Raw genomic sequence first — 21,265 nt, 5'->3', positions numbered from 1 at the left:
TATCCTTATGTCTATCCCAAGCATGTTTAAATTGCTCTACCGTATTAGCCTCTACCACCTCTGATGGGAGGCTATTCCACTTATCCACTAGCCTTTCTTTGAAGCAGTTTTTTCTCAAATTTCCTCTGAACCTACTTCCCTCCAGTGTCAGTGCAGGTCCTTGTGTCCTAATATTTCTCTTCCTTTGAAGAATGCTTCCATACTGTACCTTGTTAAAACCCTTGATATATTTGGATGGATGCGAGTTGTTGTTGCAAAAGTGCACTGGAAAAGAGGAGGGAAAATAGTGGAGATATGTGGATAGGTTTGGAGGGATTTGAAGTTTGAGGTGGATGGAAAGTTTTGGAGTGGAACGAGGAGCTTGAGCAAATGGGGTTGCACGGGGCGCAGTGTGGGTTGAGATGTCGCCAGTAGCCATGAGAAGGAGCAGGGCGAGAATGGGGACATGCAAGGATGATTTGTGGGTGTGACGGTTGTTTCTGTTTATGAAAGCTGGTGGGTGCAGGTGGTGGGTGCAGAATAATGCAGAGGGAATTTGTAAAAGTGAAAGAATAACAGGAGGGAGAAATAGGAGATTGGAGAGAAGTGTGGTGAAAAAGTAGGTAAATTGAGTAGGCACATGGTAGCGTGATGTGAGAGTGAATGTAGATTGGCTAGGGTATGTAATGAGAGAGTGTTAAGGACAATTGATCCAAGTTGTGCTGATTAAATTGTGGAATTAAGACAAGTTAGACAGTCTCTGCAGTTTTGACACATGGCCTAGGATGCTGACAGTTGGGTGATTAGGTCCAGCAGCCAAACGGACATGGCAGCAGCAATCTGAATTAACTCAGTGGGCAGCTAAACAGATATAGAAATAGCATTGTCAGCTGAGCTCAGTGGTACCAGCAGCCAAGTGGAGATGGCAATTGCAATGTCAGTTGAGCTGTGTGGGTCCAGCAAATGAATAGAGTTGGTAGTTTAGTAGATCCTAAATCAGCCTTGTTTTAGGTGTGATGTCTATCATTGATACTACTTTATCCTTCACTAACAATATGCACAGTTATTCAATTCTTTATATGGACGCTATTTGCTGTCATCAAAGTCACAAAATTAACAGAATAAGTCAAGTGTCTATATTACGTGTTAAAAAAGTGCACAATGTGGTCTCAAGAAATACATGTGGACAAATTAGCCAAATTGAACTAATTGAGAAATCTTGAGCATACATGCTTTCGTGTTCTGTATAGTATCAGCTAATTATTGCACAGCTGGGTTTTCTACTTGATCTCTTCAAAGGACACTAATGAATCACCGTCTATAAGTTGCAGAGCATAATGGAGCCCAGCTACTGAAAACTCATCATTACTGCTAAAAAGGATGAGGGGTTATTGGGGTCAAGACCTCAAGGGCTAGATTTACTAAGCTGCGGGTTTGAAAAAGTGGGGATGTTGCCTATAGCAACCAATCAGATTATAGCAGTCATTTTGTAGAAGGTACTAAATAAATGAAAGCTAGAATCTGATTGGTTGCTATAGGCAACATCCCCACTTTTTCAAACCCGCAGCTTAGTAAATCTAGCCCCAAGTGTGCACTATTAAATGAGTTGTCTTGTGGTGCATGTGCTCTGTACAGGCCGAAAGGTTTATTTAATGTCTACATATACTTTGTCTCAAAGCCACACAGAACTTTTTTTTCATTTACTCTAGTGCCTTTACAAGATATGGTAGAATAGTAATAATGCCTCCTTAGAGTTTCTAACCGTTTCTATTGTCTGGAGTGCCCAGTACTATTTAGGTTTATGTGAGGCTACAATTGTGAATTATATTTCATAAACAATGTATTGCATTTATATTAATAGATATCTTCTAACTTAGTTTACAATCGAGTAAAACATTATGGTTCTTTGATAGATAACGCATGTCCTTGGTAGCACATTTATATATTCAGGTTTCTCCCAAGAATATTTTGCCAGGTGGGTGGCATTAAGAAGTAGCCAGGTGGGCAGCAGTGTAATACTTTGCAATAATATTGAAAAATGTTGGAGGTCATTGTCCACACCTGCCAGGATAGGTCAGACTGGTGGTCAGTGGTCTATCACAAACTCCTGGCTATAGTTGTTCACATAGTGCCTGTTAAAACAGGAGAAATAATGGTTTATTCTATTATAATAGGACTCTGTTGGGCTCCAAGAGCCCGGTGACAAGTAAAAACAGCCGGGTGGAGCACCCGGGAAATAGGTGCTGGGGAGAACACTGGTATTAAATTTAAAAAATATGTAGCCTTCCAAGTGAAGTGAGGAAGTCCCAAATCATTTGGTCCCATTGAACTACCAAACAAAAATGTAATGCACAGTGCCCAGGATCTCTTGACAGAAATATACCTAATAGTTTAAATTACACCAAGTCCAGGAAAAAAAATTGTCATCTACCTAATATAGCGACCACTGAGGTTATAATGGAGGATCTATGGTCAACTAAATGTGGGACATATCATAGTATAGATGCTACAGTATTGGCTACTACTAGCTCCAAGATTTACCTATAGTGGAAAGGGTTGTTTTGAAGATCTCCTGGAATAACTTCTCCTTTTCTGCTGGACACAAGAGAAAGAAGGTTCATTAAGAAAACTTGGTGGGACAGTCATGATTGCCAACAGCTAACTGCCTTAACAGTTCTACATTGACTAGATATCCCCACCTTTCACTGTCTCTCATTATTCCATTTGAATCACACAACTGGCCACTACTAGCTGCACAGAAATGCCGGTCACCATTAGCTGCTTTAATATTGGTGGCTGACAATGCTGCTCCCTTACAATAGCCACACACTATTTTTTATCACAAACCGTTACAATTTTGATTCTGCTATAATATGTATTGAGTGTTCACCTCTTAAATTGTAAGCTCATTTGGGCAGGACCTTCTTTACTTTTTGTTTTATGTTAATTGTATGCTATTTATTTGTGTCCTGATCCCCTAAAAGTACAGCACTGACTAATATGTTAACACTTCATAGCGGATCATAGTAATGACATAGAGTACCTGCCGAATTGTGTTCACCTTATCTTAAAGTTCATCTTTTCAAGGCTAGAGGTGTTTTGCACATATATTAAAACATGCATTAACACAAAGTTAATTTCAGTGACATGTTAGCTAATGTTAAAGCATTTGAAATCATGAACTAATACTAGTACCACTGTGTGGAGAGCTACCTTGGTTCAGACCCAGCTGCTCTTCCTCTCACAAATCCAAGTAATTACATAACCGAGGTAACTATGTTGTGCACATGTGCGTCTCTTTATGCACTTACAAAGTGTCCCATATAGAGAACACTCTGTCATGGAGATGAAACAGCCAGGATCTGTTTTTGATTGCTCCTAACTTTGTCAGTGGTAAGGAAATACTAATGTGTAGATAATTTGTAAAATGGAGGAAACTTAATTTGATGGCAGTGAGGCAAACAGGACATATTAAGAGAATAAAAAATATATTTTTTTAGTTGTAGTCATCCCACTTTTATATTGTATATGGGATAATGTACTCCCTACTGTAAATTATAAGGATATTAAGTCTCCGAAGTGTTCCTTGACTATGTAAAGACACAAGGCTGTAGTGCTTTTATAGAGGTGACGGATCTCTAAATTGATTTCTAATATCCAAAGTAATTTATAGTAGGGGAGATTGTAAGTAATGGGCACTAATAATTTGAAATCTAACCTTACATTTACTAAGTGAGATATACAAGCTCAAAATCAGTGTCGGACTGGGGCATGAAGGGCCCACCGGTGGACTGCAACGCTAGGGGCCCACCAGAGGGGGTGTGTCCAGCCATCATAGAGGCGAGACCAGATACTAGAGGGGGAGTGGTCAGCCCACGAAGGACAGCTAGCACCATAGTGTAGTATATAAAGAATGTAGTGTGCTCATCTTTCTCTTTTAAAATGACAGGCTGACTGCGCACTTAGCTACTAACCTGCTCATGCTCCTCTGGGGGGTTGGATATCCGAAACTTCTACTCTCATCTGCCCTGCTTAAAGTGAAAAACACACTACCGCGCAGGTTCAGAGAGCCCAGACGCGACTCTCTGCACCTCTGTGGTAGTGTGTTTAACGGTAGTGTTTAGCAAAAATGGAGAGGGGGGGGAGAGGAGTTGCGCTCTACCCCTACTGTTGCAAGAGCAGCATTAACCCAGGTTATCCCTCTCTATGAACTAATAATATACTGAAAGTTAAGCGCTCATTGACTTATGTATTATTCCAAGTGTAATGCAATAGTAATTTGTATTCTTTTATCTTGAATACAATTCGTATTTTTCTATATCTTGTATTAGGCTGTGAGCAAGAGGCTCGGTTCTATTAGTGGGATAACATTTAATGTTAGTTTTATCACAATTTATTGAATCCTGGTTAAAATACATAAAAATACATTAATATAGACAAATAAAATACTCCAATTAAACCACAGTATTTATATTACGAGGCATTGATTTCTATATACATACATATGGTATGGCATCAATTGAACATACATAAAAAATCAGACAAACCTGGGTATATAGACCTGGACTAGTCTAGCTACTGGGAGGCAAATGGCAGTGGGTATAAATGCTGCATTGATCCAGATATAACACAGTCACTGATATCTCAATAAAATAATGTTCATAGCATACAAGTCCAGTAGATGGGAATTTGTATTTCTTTAAGTCTCTGCTAGTGCAATATAAATATTTAGATCACTGTCCACATATATCACATGGTTATTGCTGCAATGATTTCAAATTTAACTTTGTTTACTTGCAGTTTCGATGTATATAGAGATGGTGGGCGGGTACCCAGTGTGCTGAAATCAGAGGATGTTTCTCGTGGTCTGTGCTTGTTACTGTTGGAGAGGAAGGTGCCTGCGTTCCACTGTGGAACGCATCTGTCCCTTCCTGTTCTCGCGTATGTCCAAAAGATGAATTGTATGCAAGTCGGGAGTCAGCTGTTTTCTTAGCTCCTCCCTAACAATGGAGGGGGCGTGGCCATAATGTGGCGGGGCCTACCGGTGGATAGTCCTGCTGCCCTGCAGGCCAGTCCGAGCCTGCTCAAAATTGCCATAACAAATTGACCTATTGTAACATAATAGTAGGTTATTTTAACTGTTTAACATCATTATGTCTCCCTAAGTAGTATTAGATAGCTGTTTTGTAACTATAGCTGTCAAGTAAGTAATAGCAACTTGAATCTTTAAATTCATTGTATTGTTCATGTGGTGGTCATACTCCATCAAACCTGTTCAAAATCAATTGGGTTTTGATTGGATATGATGAGCCCATAAGCAATACAAAGATTGGTCAGTGGTTTCAGTGAATACAAGTGTCGAGTAATGACTCGCATCACAGTATGTGTGTGGTTATCATTTGACTTCAAAGTACTAAAATCTATGTTTACAGTATGATTTGGTTACTCTGTACCTGAACAACTGGTTCTCTGCAATTTGCCATTATGTAAATGTGGGCAGCCTAATGAAGGTTGAACCTGATTCACATGATAACCTTAATGATATAATTCTGCAATTTCTACTTTCAGGTACTGCCTTTTGTGAAACAGATGCATTATTAAAGGTCTTCTGGTGACAGTCTTCACACTAGGTAAGATAGTATCTTTACTTCCATTGGCCAATCAAATTCTTGGCAGATTAAGTATATGCACCATTATAAGGCTTGGCAATACAATTGAAATCTTTACATTTCAAACCTCAATGTCAAAAATAACAAATGTACCCCTTATATGTAAAGCATTCCGACAAAGGAGTTTGTCACTAAGAGTACATGCACACAGACTTTATATTAAAAGGTGGACCATGAATGGTGGGTGGAATGCACACTGCTCTGGTTCATTCATGTTAGTCAGCCATTACATTTTTGGACAACCCTTTTTATATTAGTAGTGCCCTCCTCATGCAATTGGCACTTTGTTGGAACAAAATGTTCTCCTTATGGCAGCCAGGCTTTGAATTGAAATGTGAACTGACAGAAGCAAAGGTCAATCAATTGTCGCATTAAATAATACTCCTGTCCATAGCACAGAATACTGTGTATAGCTGAGATAAGCACTGTTGCTCTTCCCCTTCATACATATAACATATTTTGTTTTATTTGCAAAATAAATAAATGCAGAAATACCTTTGCACCAATTCAAGTAAAGAAGAGGGTGGGAGCCACAGGTTACTTACATGGAGAAGGCAGGTGGGTGTATACCTAATTAAATAGTTATTCAGTATATTTTGTGAATGAAGCAACACTTATGGAATGCCTCAGATTTCTCACATGTTTGCCCAAGGCCATTTGTGTCACTACCTAAAAAAACATGGAGAAATAGTATGGGGAATTGGGGAGCTGGAAGACAAAGGCCTCCTGGGCTACTTCCTTTTCCAAATGAGAGCGGGGCTTTCTTCATTGCTGCATTGATGAACTCTGCAGTACACAGCCATTGGGACTATGTCTATTTATCTTTTTTATTTGTTTTTCTATTTTTTACATTTTAATTGTATCCGGTCCATTTTGGTCAGCATTGATTAATTTACACAAATTTGTTTAGTGCAGATTTTGTGTATATCTAGACTGGCTGAGTTACACTTGATACCATTTTTTACTACAGGGTACAAAATGCTACTCTCCTGTTTGCATAAATGTTTTAACTAGAAATTGAAGTTTGGCCTGTCAGATCCCATTCCCTCTAATTTTTGAGTATAACCATGCAGATGTTTGTTATCCAGAGATGTTTTAGTAATAGCAATACATCACTCAGTATTACACATTCATTGTAATGATTTTAATCTGCTGCAAGACAGAAGGCCCCAGCCTCGTATTGTTTTATTTTCCCTATGCTATTTGGAGTCTTGCACTGTATGCGTTGCTCACTTACTATTATAAAAGTGTGAACACTCAGTTCTTGTTTCACAGGAAATACTTGGCAACTCTTTAATATTTTCTTTCTGAACTGATTATATCAGTCAACAGATATACAATCATGAAAAAGAAAGGACACTCTTTAAATGTTGTCTTTTCGCATATCAGAACATAATTAACAATCATCTAGCGCCTGATTCATTAAGGATCTTAACTTAAGAAACTTCTTATTTTAGTCTCCTGGACAAAACCATGTTACAATGCAAGGGGTTATATACGGACTGTTTTTTAATGTAGCACACAAATACTTGATCGCTTATTTGTACACTGAAATTTAAAGTTGATATTTGTGTGCTACATGAAAAAACAGTCGCTATTTAACTTATGTGCAAAACAGAATACTAATTTGTACCCCTTGCATTGTAACATGGTTTTGTACAGGAGACTAAAATAAGAAGTTTCTTAAATTAACATCCTTAATGAATCAGGCCCCTAGTCCTCACTCTAATCCTAACGTGTGGTAAATCTAATCTTGTTTGACTAATTGTTGCTTTGAACCTGATTCATTAAGGAAAGTAAGGCAAAGAATTGGGTAAGTTTTTTCTCCTGGACAAAACCATGTTACAATGCAAGGGGTGTGAATTAATTTATTATTTTGAACATAAGATAAATACTGGCTGTTTTTTCGTGTAGCGCACAAATACTTGATAGCTTTATTTGTACACTGAAACCTAAAGTTGCTCTAGGACGTGCCCTACCCCAACTATAAATCTATCCCCACATTTTAGTGAAAATGTACTCATTTTGTTTTTGCTTTACTTTCCTTAATGAATCAGGCCCTTTGTCATTATTTATTAAACTAAAAGTAAGCCATGTTTGAAAATAGAAGTACAACCTGTCTGCTTCCATAACTATAAAGAATATAATTTGCTAATCAAGTGCAGTTCATTATTTGATCATCAGGAAGTGGTGCTTCCACCTCTGCACAAAAACATAACCTTTTGGCAGTTCAGTCTGGAACATTCAGCTTTGTGTTAACACCCTGCCAAGGAGAAAAGATATATACAATGAAAAGTAACAACTGTTGCTGCTCATCAGTCTGGAAAGGGTTATAAAGCCTTTTCCAAACAATTTGAAGTTCATCTTTCTACAGTCAGATTCTTTGCAAATGGAGAACATTAAGGACAGCTGCCAATCTTCACAGCAGTAGATGTCCTATCAAATTCACCAAAAGATCAGACCGCATGATGCTGCAAGAAATTGCAAAGACTGTGAAAGCTACATCCAGGGGTCTTCAGGTCTCTTATGAACATAATAAATATTAAAGTTACTGACGACCATCAGAAAAAGACTAAACAAATATAGTTTTCAAGGAAGGATAGCCAAGAAGAAGCTTATGCTCTTAAAAAAATAAATATAATTAAAGTACAAGTAATGTTTGCAGAGTTGCATCTGAATAAAGCACAAAACTACTTCCAAAGTGATGTTTGTCAAATCTAAATATACTATGTCACCACAAGAACCTCATACCAACCATCAAGCACGGTGACGGAGGGGTTGATTATTTTGGGTTCTATTGCAGCCACAGGACCTGGATGCTTTGCAATCATTGAGTCCACTATCAACTCCCCTTTATGCAAGAGTATTGCACATGGAAATGTGAATCCACTTGTATAGCAAACTTGGCCACATTTGAACACTGCAAGAATGATCCTGAGCAATACAATTAAATGGCTGAAAAAGAAAAGCATCAAGGTTTCCTAATGATTAGGTCAAATTTCAGACCTCAAGGCCATTGAGAATTGAGATTCTGGTGTGGGACCTTTTGATATAAGTTCATAAACAAATGTCCTCAAATCCACCAAACACAATGTAAGATATGAGTAAATTTGTAAAGAAAATTCATGCTTCAAATTATTGTTGCTAAAAGTGGTTCAACAAGCAAGTGAATTGTGGGCTGTACTTACGTTTTCACACATGGCTTTATTCATAGTCACTTATTTTTTTGAATAAATAATGACAATATAAAATCTGTGTTATATGTCACATGAAATTATATATATCAGATTTTAACTTGAAGATTGTGAATTATGTCCTGATATGTAAACACAAAGGCTTGAAAAATGAAGTACTTTTTGACTGTAAGAAGGCTGTATATAAATGGACATATGAAAGTGAAGAACAGGATCATGTTTAGCAAAAACTGCCCTTTTGTAAATGTTTGAACTTGCTGGGGGCTAGATGACTTATAATTATGTTCTGATAGAAACACATATGTGATACAAGGTGTACTTTATTTTCATATGTTGTAAATATGGTAGGCAATAAATTAAAAATAGATGTGTAAATTAGAACTTTTGTCCGTAACAATTACGAAAATGGACATAACCAAATGAGGGAGAGGGTAGTGCTATTGATATAGATGTAGTACATGTATAAGCAAAACTACCTTTTCATAAATACCCAGCCCCAAGGAAAGTGATTATTACACATAATAGTATTGTATTAATATTATGCAAAGTTAGACCTCAAACACTACAGCAATTAAGAAATCCTTAACATAGTTATCTTTCTTTACTATATGGGTACATAAATGTGGGTTCGTTTTTGAATTCATAGGGGCAGATTCAATTTGGCCACGTTAGTCTAGGATTAACGCGGCGTTAGTACTAATACCTTTAATACGGTAATGTTAACCCAGATTTTTACTCGTAGCCCCAAGAGGCTGCGAGCAAAAAGCAGTGTTAAAATTAACGTACTAACAGTAATAATGCACACTTTTACTGTACTAATGGTAATACTTTCCGCAGGCTGCGTTATTCCTAGAATAACGCGACCAAATTGAATTGGCCCCATAATCTTCATGTTATATTCTACAATTTTCACAATCCCTTTGACTTTTCTGTGTTTTGACAATAGAACAGTGCTGTACATATTTTTCCATAAAGCGACACTTTCTTGTTTAACTGTTTTAGTGGACCAAATTCAATTAAAAAAATGTTATCCAACAGCGTCTACAGTGTAGACGCTACACTGTTCTAGAAGATTGGAGGCCACAAAAAAAATAAAATAAAAATTCTTTGAAAAGCCGTGTCCGGACTATGGGATGTTTGTTAGACAGTGCTTCAATAGACTTTGCTAAGTGTTTATTTTCTCCACTAGAAGACAGAGTGGTATTTGTTTAGAGGACATATAAAGTATGTGGTAATTTGTTACTACTACCTTTTGCACTTCATGACCAAATTACTTTCTGACCTAAAAAAAAATTGTGATCCCTTTAAGTGGTCCGATTCATTAAAGCACACAAAACGAGTGTATTGTGCGTTTTTTTTTAAAAACGCAGATAGATCAGGCGTACAGATGTCCTAATCAACCAGGAGCGGATGTTAAGATACGTCTGTTGATGAATACGGGACTAGGTCCACTCTGCTGTAACAGACAATATACACTGCAGGATATGGCCCATACATATGTAGACTATAAAGTCACTAAAGAACACACCGGAAAAAAAAATAAAGTATTCAATTAATGTCACCTGTTAATAATATAGTTATTGACAAAACATCAATGTTTTTTTCCCCCATAGAATACATTTATAGGGATGCTATGAATGTCTACTGTACATAAAATGCATTTTTACACTTGTTCCTGATTGCAAACACATGCTCTAAAATGCATACACAGCAGTCATCACTAGTAATCAGCATTTATACCAGACCTGTAGCTGGTGCAAGGAATACGACAGAAAACCACATACGAGATGCCCAAAGCTTCAAACGGATGCTGCTGAGTGTACTTGAGCTTTGCACGTCCCTTACTGTACATTAACTACATGCATACGCCCATTCCCATCCCCGTTCTGCCCATGAAATCATAGGCTGTAATAAAGGTTGTTTGTGCTCAAAGATGAATTGCACGTTACTGCATTTTCTAGCATATGGTTAGTTTCTGGGCATGCGCCTAGTGATTTTATGCAAATTATGGCATGCATCGGCATCTGCGTGCCTTAACGAATCAGGCCCTGAATCTAATCTCAAACACTTGTTTACAACCAGTATCCAGATATTATAGTATTTCTATAAACTAATCGGCAGATTCTTCAATTATTGAGGTAAATCATATCAATTTGATGCATACCCATACTTAAATTAAATTTTACCTGGGGTACATTGTATTCAATATCTTTGGACAAATCAAATGCTACCAATACCAACAGATCTTCCCAGTGCTTTTTAAACATCACAGTGGGGATTAACTGCCACAGTAAAGCAAACACATACTAAGTAGCGGAACTATGCAGTAACAACAGCTGTAGAGCGCTTTAGCATAGGTCCTGCAGGCATCAACTTAGGGATGTGACATCATATCCTAATTTTAACAATTTTTAGTGGTGCTCCACAATGTTCAGGGAACGCAAAAATATGTTCGCACACTTGTGTTTTTACATCAGAGTTTTCAGTGGCTTTTATCTTAGGATATATCCAACTCTAGCGTACAGATGTGTTTGGAGCAAAGATACAGCAGTTGTCAATATCAATTTATGTATAGCGTTCTTTGGTGTCTGGAGCTAAATGCACCAGTCATAATGATCAGCTTCTTACTCGGCCAAAGCAGCTTGAATGAAGAAGTGGAAAATGACAACTGCTGCAGCTTTCATTGCTAAAATAAACAGTTGATTAAAAATAAATAAATAAACAAGTTTATCCCCCACTAATAACCTAAACCAGCACCAACTCTGGACAGTTTGGTCTGGTATTCAATAAAGCAGGGAGAACATGAACATGGGGCCTCACTGCTAAAGTGGAAACTAGCTCCAGTCTTCACAGGCTGGGACGGATCTTACTATTAACAAGGGAAATAGTTTGGGTTCCCCTGTCATAATTGGAACCAGACTCCGCTAGGTTAGCACATAGCTGGAATCTGTATGATAAGTTGGGACCACAAAAATTTGTGATTTCCTCCAATCAAAGGAGACTTGACAGCCCTGAATTGAACAGTGCTGGGGCTTTTCGTGGTATCCCTGGGCCAAGGGTACTAGTGTAAGGATGAAGTTAAGGACCGCTGGAGTGGAAACTTTGCCCCCTCAGACTATCACAGTACAATGTTAGGGGATCTTAAGACACCCCCCATCCCACACACACACACACACACACATTATACCAAAAAACATTAAACAGAAAAATATGTAAATAAAAATGCATTGTTTTTATCAGTAACATTTATTTAATTAAGGACCAATTAAAATCCTTGTTTTACCAATCTATAAAAAAATTCAATCTTCCCCCTTGATGGTCCAGCCTGATGTCCTCTTCCTTGATAATCCACAGGGAATTAAAAAGAAAAAAAAGATAGTGCAGCAAAACCACCTTTCAGAGCCACTGCGTGAAATGACTGTGAGCTGAAATGAACAGGAGTGTCAATACCTTTTTTCCTATGCTTTACTGCTTGTAATTGGTAAAGCCACTAATGACACTCAGTGAGTTGAGGACACAGTCATTTAGCAACGGGACTCCAAGTGGAGTTGTGTCATACGTTTTTTTTATTTTATTTTACTCCCTGTCAATTATCAAGAAAGAGCAATTCCTATTGTTGAGAAATAATATCATCATTTATTTATATAGGGCCTCTAATTCTGCAGCGCTGTACAGAGAACTCCCTCACATCAGTCCCTGCCGCAATAGAGCTTATAGTCTAAATTCCCTAACATATAGAGATACAGACAGACTAGGGTTAATTTGATAGCAGCCAGTTAACCTATTAGTAGGTTTTTGGATTGTGGGAGGATACCGGAGCACATAGAGGAAACCCACATAAACACGAGGAGAACATACAAACTTCACACAGATAAGACCATGGTCGGTGATCACAATCATGACCCCAGTGCTAACCACTAAGCCACCATGCCCTACATATTGTTTTGTTTTTTTTTGTGTTTTGTTTTTTCTAATAAAGTGGTAAAAGCGGGAATTCAGGGAGAATTTAGTTTATTTTAAAAAAAAAATGTCTGCCCTTTTTACTTTTTTTTTTTAAATTATTTTTTTATACATGGTGTAATGGGGAAGGAGTTTTAAGGACTTGTTACCATTATACTGGGTTACCCAGGGGTGTCAAAGTTGGCACTGCAGGGTCTTATTCTCAGGGTAATATCCTCGGGGGTATTCAGTGCAGGTCTTTGGTGGGGTGACGCCTGACAGGGTGCTGGGGCCCCACAAAATTTATGTTTAAAAAAACTTTTAACTCTAAATAGGACGCATCTCTAATGGGTGTACTTACCTTTCGTGTATGCTATTTGCATATTAACACCCACAATCTGATTCTCCAGCAGCAATGGGCACCAAGTGCAAGACATGTTTAATTCTAAATACGAGAACTTGCACAGTGCAGAATTTGCTAATATTGCATTTTGATAACACACAAATGGACTTGCGTTCATCTCTGAATGAGGCCCTGAGAACTGTGAAGGTCACGACACATAGTTGAGCTAGTTCTTTACTCCTTAAACCATTCAGTCAACATCCATGCCCTGTGGTTAGGGGCATTGTCATCAAAGAACATTTACATGGAGCTATATACAGTAAATTGAAAACATGCAGATTACATTATTTCATGTTTTTTAAAGCTTAAAATGAGTATTTCTGACTTGCGTCATCCATATTACTACAATCTCTTCGTTGACTGGGGGCTAACATGATTTACAATATCTCTGCGATCAATATTGTACAGTATATTTTAGAGAAAAACAGTAATTGTAATTTATTAAGCACAAAAATAATAAACACTTGAAAGAAAGTCATCTTCAATTACAGTGACTTGTGGGATTTTTTTATGCAGAAATCTGTCTGTGTTCAGCGCACAACTTCTGAAATAATTTTCTGAGTAAATGATGAAATTCTGACACCCAATGAAAGTTAGGAATGTACAGTTCCTTACCACTGTCACGTCCTGATGATGGTGTAACCCACCAAAATGTTGATGTGAACAGAATAAGAATTTCCAATTTTTAAACTAGTGTGCAGGTATTGTATCTACAACATGTATTTCAAAGTTTGTTGGACAATTACAGCTCCTAACAAGAATTAGTGATATTAGGGGGTGTGGATTTTCATTTATTCGTAACCTGACACAGACCCACATTATTAATACGTATGTGCAATCAATGTTCCAATGACTTTGGCATGACTTGAGGCGTTTGTGTTTTGTTGGCTTCATTTTTGACATTGTCTTGCCAGCATGTGTTTATAATATGTGTAGGCACAAATATTCTTATTATAATAGTATCTTTTATTTATAAAGCAGCAAACATGTTTCACAGAGCTGTACGAATGGGGAAACTACAAAATGTGACATATCTGTACAAACTAACTTTCAGTACTGAATTGCACAAAAGGCAGAGACCTCTCTCCGGGAAAATAGTCTAAAAGGTTGGCAAAACTTGTTAGTAAGGTGGTATAATAGAGTTTGAAGGATGAGGTTGAGGATGATTCGGTGAGAGAATTTAAGGGGCCATTTATTTGAAGGCTACATAACTGGAGAAACCCTGATTGGGAGAGCACAATTCAGCAACATAGGTTTAAGAGCTGCATACATTTGCTAAACATCCTTGGCACCTAAAGTATGTTCTGTATGGAGTTTTCACTAGAACTTATTTTTTTGTGTTCCCCATAATGTTAATCACATTGCTGTTTTAAACATTTTTCAAGATAATATCTGCACATAAGAACAGATCAGAACCGAAAGCTAGTAAAATGTTTCTCCTTAAAGTATGCGTGGGGGGATAAACCTGTTTTAGGAGTAGTTAAATATTTGGAAAAAATTAAAAGGTGAGTGTGTGTGTGTGTGTGTGTGTGTGTGTGTGTGTTACCCAACTTCTAACTGGCTTCCTGTGAAACGTCAGTTTTTGTAGTGTTTGATGCAACAAAGTATGGAATGAAAATGTAGTTGGTAAATTAGACAAGTGGTGAGAGAATTGAAGGAAACACAAGAAAATGATGGTGGACATTGTGAAGTTCTTAGGAAGTTTGGAATTTTTGTGATTTGAAAAGAAATAATTCTCTAAAGGTAGATGCAGCAAGTCATGTAGCAAATTGCTGCCACAGCCATTTTTATAAACAGGTCTAGTGGATCTACAAAGGGGTTTTGTTTTTTTTTATAACCATTCTTAGTAGCATTGCAGCAAGATGCTAAGCCAACAGCAGAAGAGGTTGCAACGTGCTATTAGTGTCCCAACCCTAGATTTTGCTCCACACATTGAGGATTGTCCATGACATTGTGTTTACTTCACACAGTGCAAATAGAAGAGGAGGATATTCTCCTCTCTCTGCAGTACAAATTATATATACATGTACAAGATTTTGCTAGATAATCTTTTAATAGTAGTTTTTTTGTATGTTAATGACAAGTTATATAAAATAGAATGTTTTGGGCATACTTACCAAACTAGCTTGAAAACTATCTCTGGGTACATTAATTAAACAGGTTAAAGGAAATTTTGATGGGTCATAACTGTGTGCATGTAAAAATATACAGGTGCCGCACTTAAATCTGTTATTTTAAAGATTTGATTATCCGTCTCATATATATATATATATATATATATATATATATATATATATATATATATATATATATATATATATATATATATACGCACATTCATATTATATATTGTAACTTTTTTCAACCACATTTCGATTTTGCATCTTGACTAATATTTTTAGTCAACATATTCCATGAGTCCATGAGGAGTTCTGGCTATTTATTTCTAGGGAATGAAGCAAGAAACAGAAACTAGTTGCGTTAGCTACCTATAGCTATTATTATTATTATTATTATTATTAATATTTATTTATAAGGCGCTACAAGGCATCCGCAGCGCCGTACAGAGACAAACAAAATCACAATACAATGGGAGACAGCACAGTACAGTAAACACAGCAACTCAGTACGCTCAATGCAAAGCTAGAGAGGGCGGGGAAGGGGGAGGGAGGATCCGAAAATGACGGGGCCCAAGAAGGGGGGCGCGGAAGACAGGGAGACCCCCAGGGGGGAGGAGGGAGCGAAAGTGGATGTGGGGTGGAGGACCTTTGAGGAGGAGGGCTAAGTAGCTGGAGAGCAGAGTTAGAAGTGGTGGAAACAGGAGGAGAGATGGCCCTGCTCAGAGGAGCGTACAATCTAAGGGGAGGGGTGGACAGACAGAGAGACGCAGGGGAGAGAGGGAGAGTAGGGGGACAGAGGCAGAAGATAAGGTAGGAAGTTAAGTGGGAGACAGAAAGGCTTTAAGAAAAAGGTGGGTTTTTAGGGCCCGTTTGAAGCTGGACAGATTAGGGGAAGTTCTGATGGAGGGAGGGAGCTTGTTCCAGTGGAGGGGGGCAGCGCGGGCGAAGTCTTGGATACGCGAGTGGGAGGAGGTTATAAGGGGGGAAGAGAGGCGACGGTCAGAGGCAGAACGGAGAGGGCGGGATGGAGCATGAATAGAGAGGAGGGTGGAGATGTAGGGTGCAGTGGAGTTGGCGAGGGCCTTGTAGGTGAGTGTGAGGAGCTTAAAGAGGATTCTGAAGGGGAATGGGAGCCAGTGAAGGGCTAGGTAGAGGGGGGAGACAAAAGAGGAGCGGCGAGAGAGGAAAATAAGCCTAGCTGCAGCGTTAAGGACGGATCGAAGGGGATCGAGATGAGAGTGGGGGAGGCCAGTGAGGAGGAGGTTACAGTAGTCCAGGCGGGAGATGATCAGAGAGTGGATAAGGCATTTGGTGGCATCTTGGGAGAGGAAGGGCCGGATGCGAGCGATGTTGCGCAGCTGGAAGCGGCAGGATTTAGCAAGAGAGAGGATGTGGGGGCCAAAGGAGAGAGAGGAGTCGAGGATGACACCAAGGCAGCGAAGTTGGGGGACAGGGGAGATAGAGGAGGAGCCGACAGTGATGGAGAGGTCAGAAGGGGATGGGGTATGAGAGGGAGGAAAAACTATGAGCTCAGTTTTGGCAAGGTTAAGTTTGAGGAATCGAGAGGACATCCAGGAGGAGATGGCAGAGAGGCAGGCGGACACCCTAGAGAGGAGGGAGGGAGAGAGATCAGGAGAGGAGAGGTATAGTTGAGTGTCGTCAGCGTAAAGGTGGTAGCTGAAGCCGAAGGAGCTGATGAGTTCACCCAGGGAGGAGGTGTATAGAGAGAAGAGTAAGGGTCCCAGAACAGAGCCCTGAGGGACCCCGACTGGAAGGGTGGATGGGGGGGAGAGAGACCCAGAGGTGGTGATAGAGAAGGAACGGTGAGTAAGGTAAGAGGTGAACCAGGACAGGACTGGGCCGGAGAGGCCGAAAGACTGGAGGGTGTGAAGGAGGAGGGGGTGGTCAACGGTGTCAAAGGCTGCAGAGAGGTCAAGGAGGATGAGAAGGGAGAAGTGGCCCCTGGCTTTTGCAGAGAGGAGGTCATTGGTGACTTTAGCCAGGGCAGTTTCAGTTTCAGTTTCAGCTAGCTGTAACAGCTTTAAGAAAGTAAATCATATTTAAGTTGACCACATACAAAGTGATTATCTTGGGTAGTTTGAAAATTTTGGATGAAACCGCACAGACATTATTCCATGTGTGAGCCAAAAATGAGCAGCAATCCTCATCAAAGTTCTGATCCCATATATTAAGCTCCAACAAGCAGATCCCTCTGTCTCAAGTCTGCACCTATATGTACTTTTTTTTGTCTGATTATTATACCAATTGTCTGGCGCTGCAGTCTGAGTCTTGGGGTGACTTTAGAAATAAAAGATTATTATTATCGTAGATTTGTAAGGTGCCACAGTGCTCCACAGCACTGTTCAGTAGGGAAAACAGGACAAACACAAAATAAGGACATACAAGGTAGACAAAATAAATGCAGACATGAAAACAAAGGGCATGGAGGACACTGCTTTTACGAAAGCATACATTTCAAGTGGAAGAGGGCACAACTGAAACAAGAGTGAGGTTCAGAGTTGAGATTAGGACAGTTGTGATTGTGCGGTGCATTAGAGTGTTGTCATTGGTGATAAGGTAAGCTTTAAAAAGAAGAGATGGGTTTTCAGAGAGCATCTAAAGATTTGAAGGCTGTGGGAAAGCCTGTAGGCGGGAGTGAGAGGAGGTTACCAGAGACAAGACAAGGCGCAGGTCAGATATAGATCTAAGAGGGTATTTTGATATGAGATTTGGAATGTATGAAGGGTTGATGTTATTGAGGACTTTGTAGGTAAAGGTGAGAAATTTGAATTTGATTCTGGAGGACACAGGGAGCCAGTGGTAGGGATTTGCAAAGTGGTGGTGCGGTGAGAGAGGAAGATCAATCTTGCAGCAGCATTTAGGATGGATTGAAGTGGAGATACATGGATGCATGTAATGCATGAAGGTTGCAGTAGTCAAGACAGGAGATGAGCTAATGGGTAAGAGTTTTGGTTGCATGTGGGGTAAGAAAAGATCTTATTCTGGCATTGTTTCTAAGGTGGAGTCAACAGGACTGGGAGAGAGTCTGGATTTGAGGAATAAAGCAGAAGGTGGACTCATGTTTGACACCAAGGTAGTGGACTTTGGAGACTGAGGATGGTGTTATTGACAGTGAGGGAGATTTGATGGAAGATGAGTTCTGTTTTGGATATGTTGAGCTTTAAGTAGCATTGGGACATCCATGTGAATATAGCTGAAAGCCAGTTATTTACACGAGATAGTATAGAAGAGGGGAGAGGTAAGGGTCAGAGATTCACTATATGGATAAAAGTATTTGGCCACACCTGTTAATTAGTGAATTGAGGTGTTTCAATCAGACCCGTTGCCAGAGGTGTATAAAATCAAGCACCTAGCCATGCAGTCTCCATTTGCAAACATTTGTGATACAACATGGGTTGTTCTGAAGAGCTCAGTTACTTCAAGCGTGGTGCTGGGAAAGAAAGCCACCTTTGCAATAAGATGGTTTGTGAAATTTCACCCCTGCTGGATGTTCCACAGTGAACTATAAGTAATATTATTAGAAAGTGAAAACGTTTAGGAACAATAGCAACTCAGCCATGAAGCGGAAGACCAAGTAAAATCACAGAGCAGGGTCAACGACTACTAAGGCCCATCGTGCGTAAAAGTCGCCAACGCTCTGCTGATTCCATAGCTGAAGAGTTCCGAACTTCCACTGGCATTAATGTAAGCATAAAACCTGTGCAGCGGGAGCTTAATGGAGTGGGTTTCCATGGCAGAGCAGCTGCATGCAAGCCTCACATCACCAAGACCAATGCCAAGTGTCAGATGGAGTGGTGTAAAGCACACGGACACTGGACTGTGGAGCAGTGCATACGTATTCTGTGGAGTGATGAATCACGCTTCTCTGTTTGACAGTTAGATGAGTGAGTCTGGGTTTGGCGGATGCTGGGAGAACATTACCTGCCTGACTGCATTATGTCAACTATGAAGTTTGGTGGAGAAGGAATAATGGTATGGGGCAGTTTTTCAGGGTTTGGACTAGGCCACTTTTCTCCAGTGAAGGGCAATCTTAATGCTTCAGCATACCAAGTCATTTTGGACAACGCTATGCTTCCAACTTTGTTGCACTTTTCTATTCCAACCTGACTGTCATGGGGCACAGTCATGTTGGACATGCTGCACAAAGCAAGGACTACAAAGACATGGTTTGATGAGTTCAGTGTGGAAGAACTTGACTGGCCCGCACAGAGCCCTGACCTCATCAAACAACTTTTGGATGCACTGGAATGGAGATTGCAAGCCAGGCCTTCCTGTCCAACATCTGTGCCTGACCTCATAACAGCTCTATATAAACACTCCAACATCTTGTGGAAAGCCTTCCAAGAAGACTGGAAGCTGTTATTGCTGCAAAAGGGGGAACAGCTCCATATTAAAGTATATGTATTTGAATACAATGTCATTACAGTCCCTGTTGGTATAATGGTCAAGCGTCTGAATACTTTTGTCCATATAGTATATATATTTGGGTGTTGTCATAGAGGTGGTACTGGATGCTAAATGAGCAAATTTGTTCCCCAAGAGAAGAGGTGTACAGTGAGAAAAGTAAAGGGTCAAGAACAGAGCCTTGTGGGATCAAAGGGCAGGATGTGCCAGAGGTTGCAACACTAAAGGAGCCATTCCATAGTTAGGAAGTGAATCGGGAAAGAACTGTGTCACAAAGGCAAGTGGAGTTTATAGGAGAAGAGGGTGTCAAAAGAAGCCGAGAGGTCCAGGAGGATGAGTATGGAGAAATGAGCCTTAGGACTATTTTTACTAAGCTGCGGGTTTGAAAAAGTGGGGATGTTGCCTATAGCAACCAATCAGATTCTAGCTTTCATTTACTTAGTACATTCTACAAAATGACAGAATCTGATTGGTTGCTATAGACAACATCCCCACTTTTTCAAACCCGCAGCTTAGTAAATCTAGCCCTTAGTCTTTTCATTAAGTAGATGATCTATTGATCATCTGTTGAGGATCCTTTTGTGGTGATGACTGCAATAATAATTGGTTTTGTTTCCTGTCTGTCAGTTACCATGATCTGTATCTGTCATATGCAGACCATGTTACTTGGGCCCCATGTAAATTGCTAAATTGGACACAGATCTTGTTGTATGAAGCTCAGTAGTGATATGTAATGGAGCTAATAAAATTGCTTTTTTAGTTATATTGTTTGTGCTCATTATCATTAACTTTTGTGCCTGTGTGTAGTGGTCCTGGGAGCAAAATGCTTTACATTGGTAAAGCGTTTTGTAAGCAATGGTAACTATTTATAGTGTAGGTGAATAAATTAGTTGTAGGTACTATAAAAAACATGATCTTGACCAAACAACTTGACACACATGATATAAATAAAAAAATGAAATGCTAAAGAAACCTTTCTTTTTGTTGTTGTTTTTTGTTTTGTTTACTGGGAATCAATATTCCAAAAACCCAAAATATACTTAATGCACTACGGTATCAAATAAGTACCCTTATGTGTCCGGAAAAAACACCCAGCATAAGTTTTAGTAGAGTAAAAATAGAGTGAAAAATGGTGGGCGATCTAAACTAAAAATATTCATTGGGGCGTATTCAATTGTTCCGAGATCCCGCCCCGTAAAAAGTACTACCGTTATTACGGTAATAGTTAGCTGGATTTCAGCTCGCGGCAAGCTGAAATTCAGCGAGAAAATTACTGTAGTAACGGTTTTTCCGCGCACTATTACCGTAATAACGGTAACGCACTATTACCGTAATAACGGTAATAGTGTGCGGACCGCGGGATTTTCGGCGTTTCCGCCGACAATTGAATACCCCCCATTATGTCTTTGTAGTTGTGACACAGGAAAGGTAACATTTCAAAAACTGTAAACTTCTCAAAATGTTGACTTTATGGGGCGTATTCAATTGTCAGCGTTAACGCTGCAAAACGAGCGCTCGAAAAATATTACCGTTTAT

At 39.4% G+C, this 21,265-nt stretch overlaps 1 protein-coding gene across 4 annotated transcripts in view; it reads left to right on the top strand.

Moving 5' to 3' along the window:
• HIVEP3 (HIVEP zinc finger 3) overlaps window positions 1-21,265 on the top strand; it is a 113,942-nt gene that overhangs the window by 31,911 nt on the left and 60,766 nt on the right. For 3 of the 4 annotated variants that reach the window (XM_075195880.1, XM_075195882.1, XM_075195879.1), the window contains one exon: window positions 5,548-5,609. The exons of the other annotated variant lie outside the window; for it this stretch is intronic. The gene's annotated coding sequence lies outside the window, so the exon portion shown is untranslated. The remainder of the gene's footprint in view (window positions 1-5,547; window positions 5,610-21,265) is intronic. 4 annotated transcript variants of the gene reach the window in all.

Source organism: Mixophyes fleayi, chromosome 2, assembly GCF_038048845.1.
Source record: "Mixophyes fleayi isolate aMixFle1 chromosome 2, aMixFle1.hap1, whole genome shotgun sequence".
NCBI classification, from domain to species: domain Eukaryota; kingdom Metazoa; phylum Chordata; class Amphibia; order Anura; family Limnodynastidae; genus Mixophyes; species Mixophyes fleayi.
The sequence above is the reverse complement of the archived record's forward strand: the minus strand, read 5'-3'. Positions and strand labels throughout refer to the sequence as shown.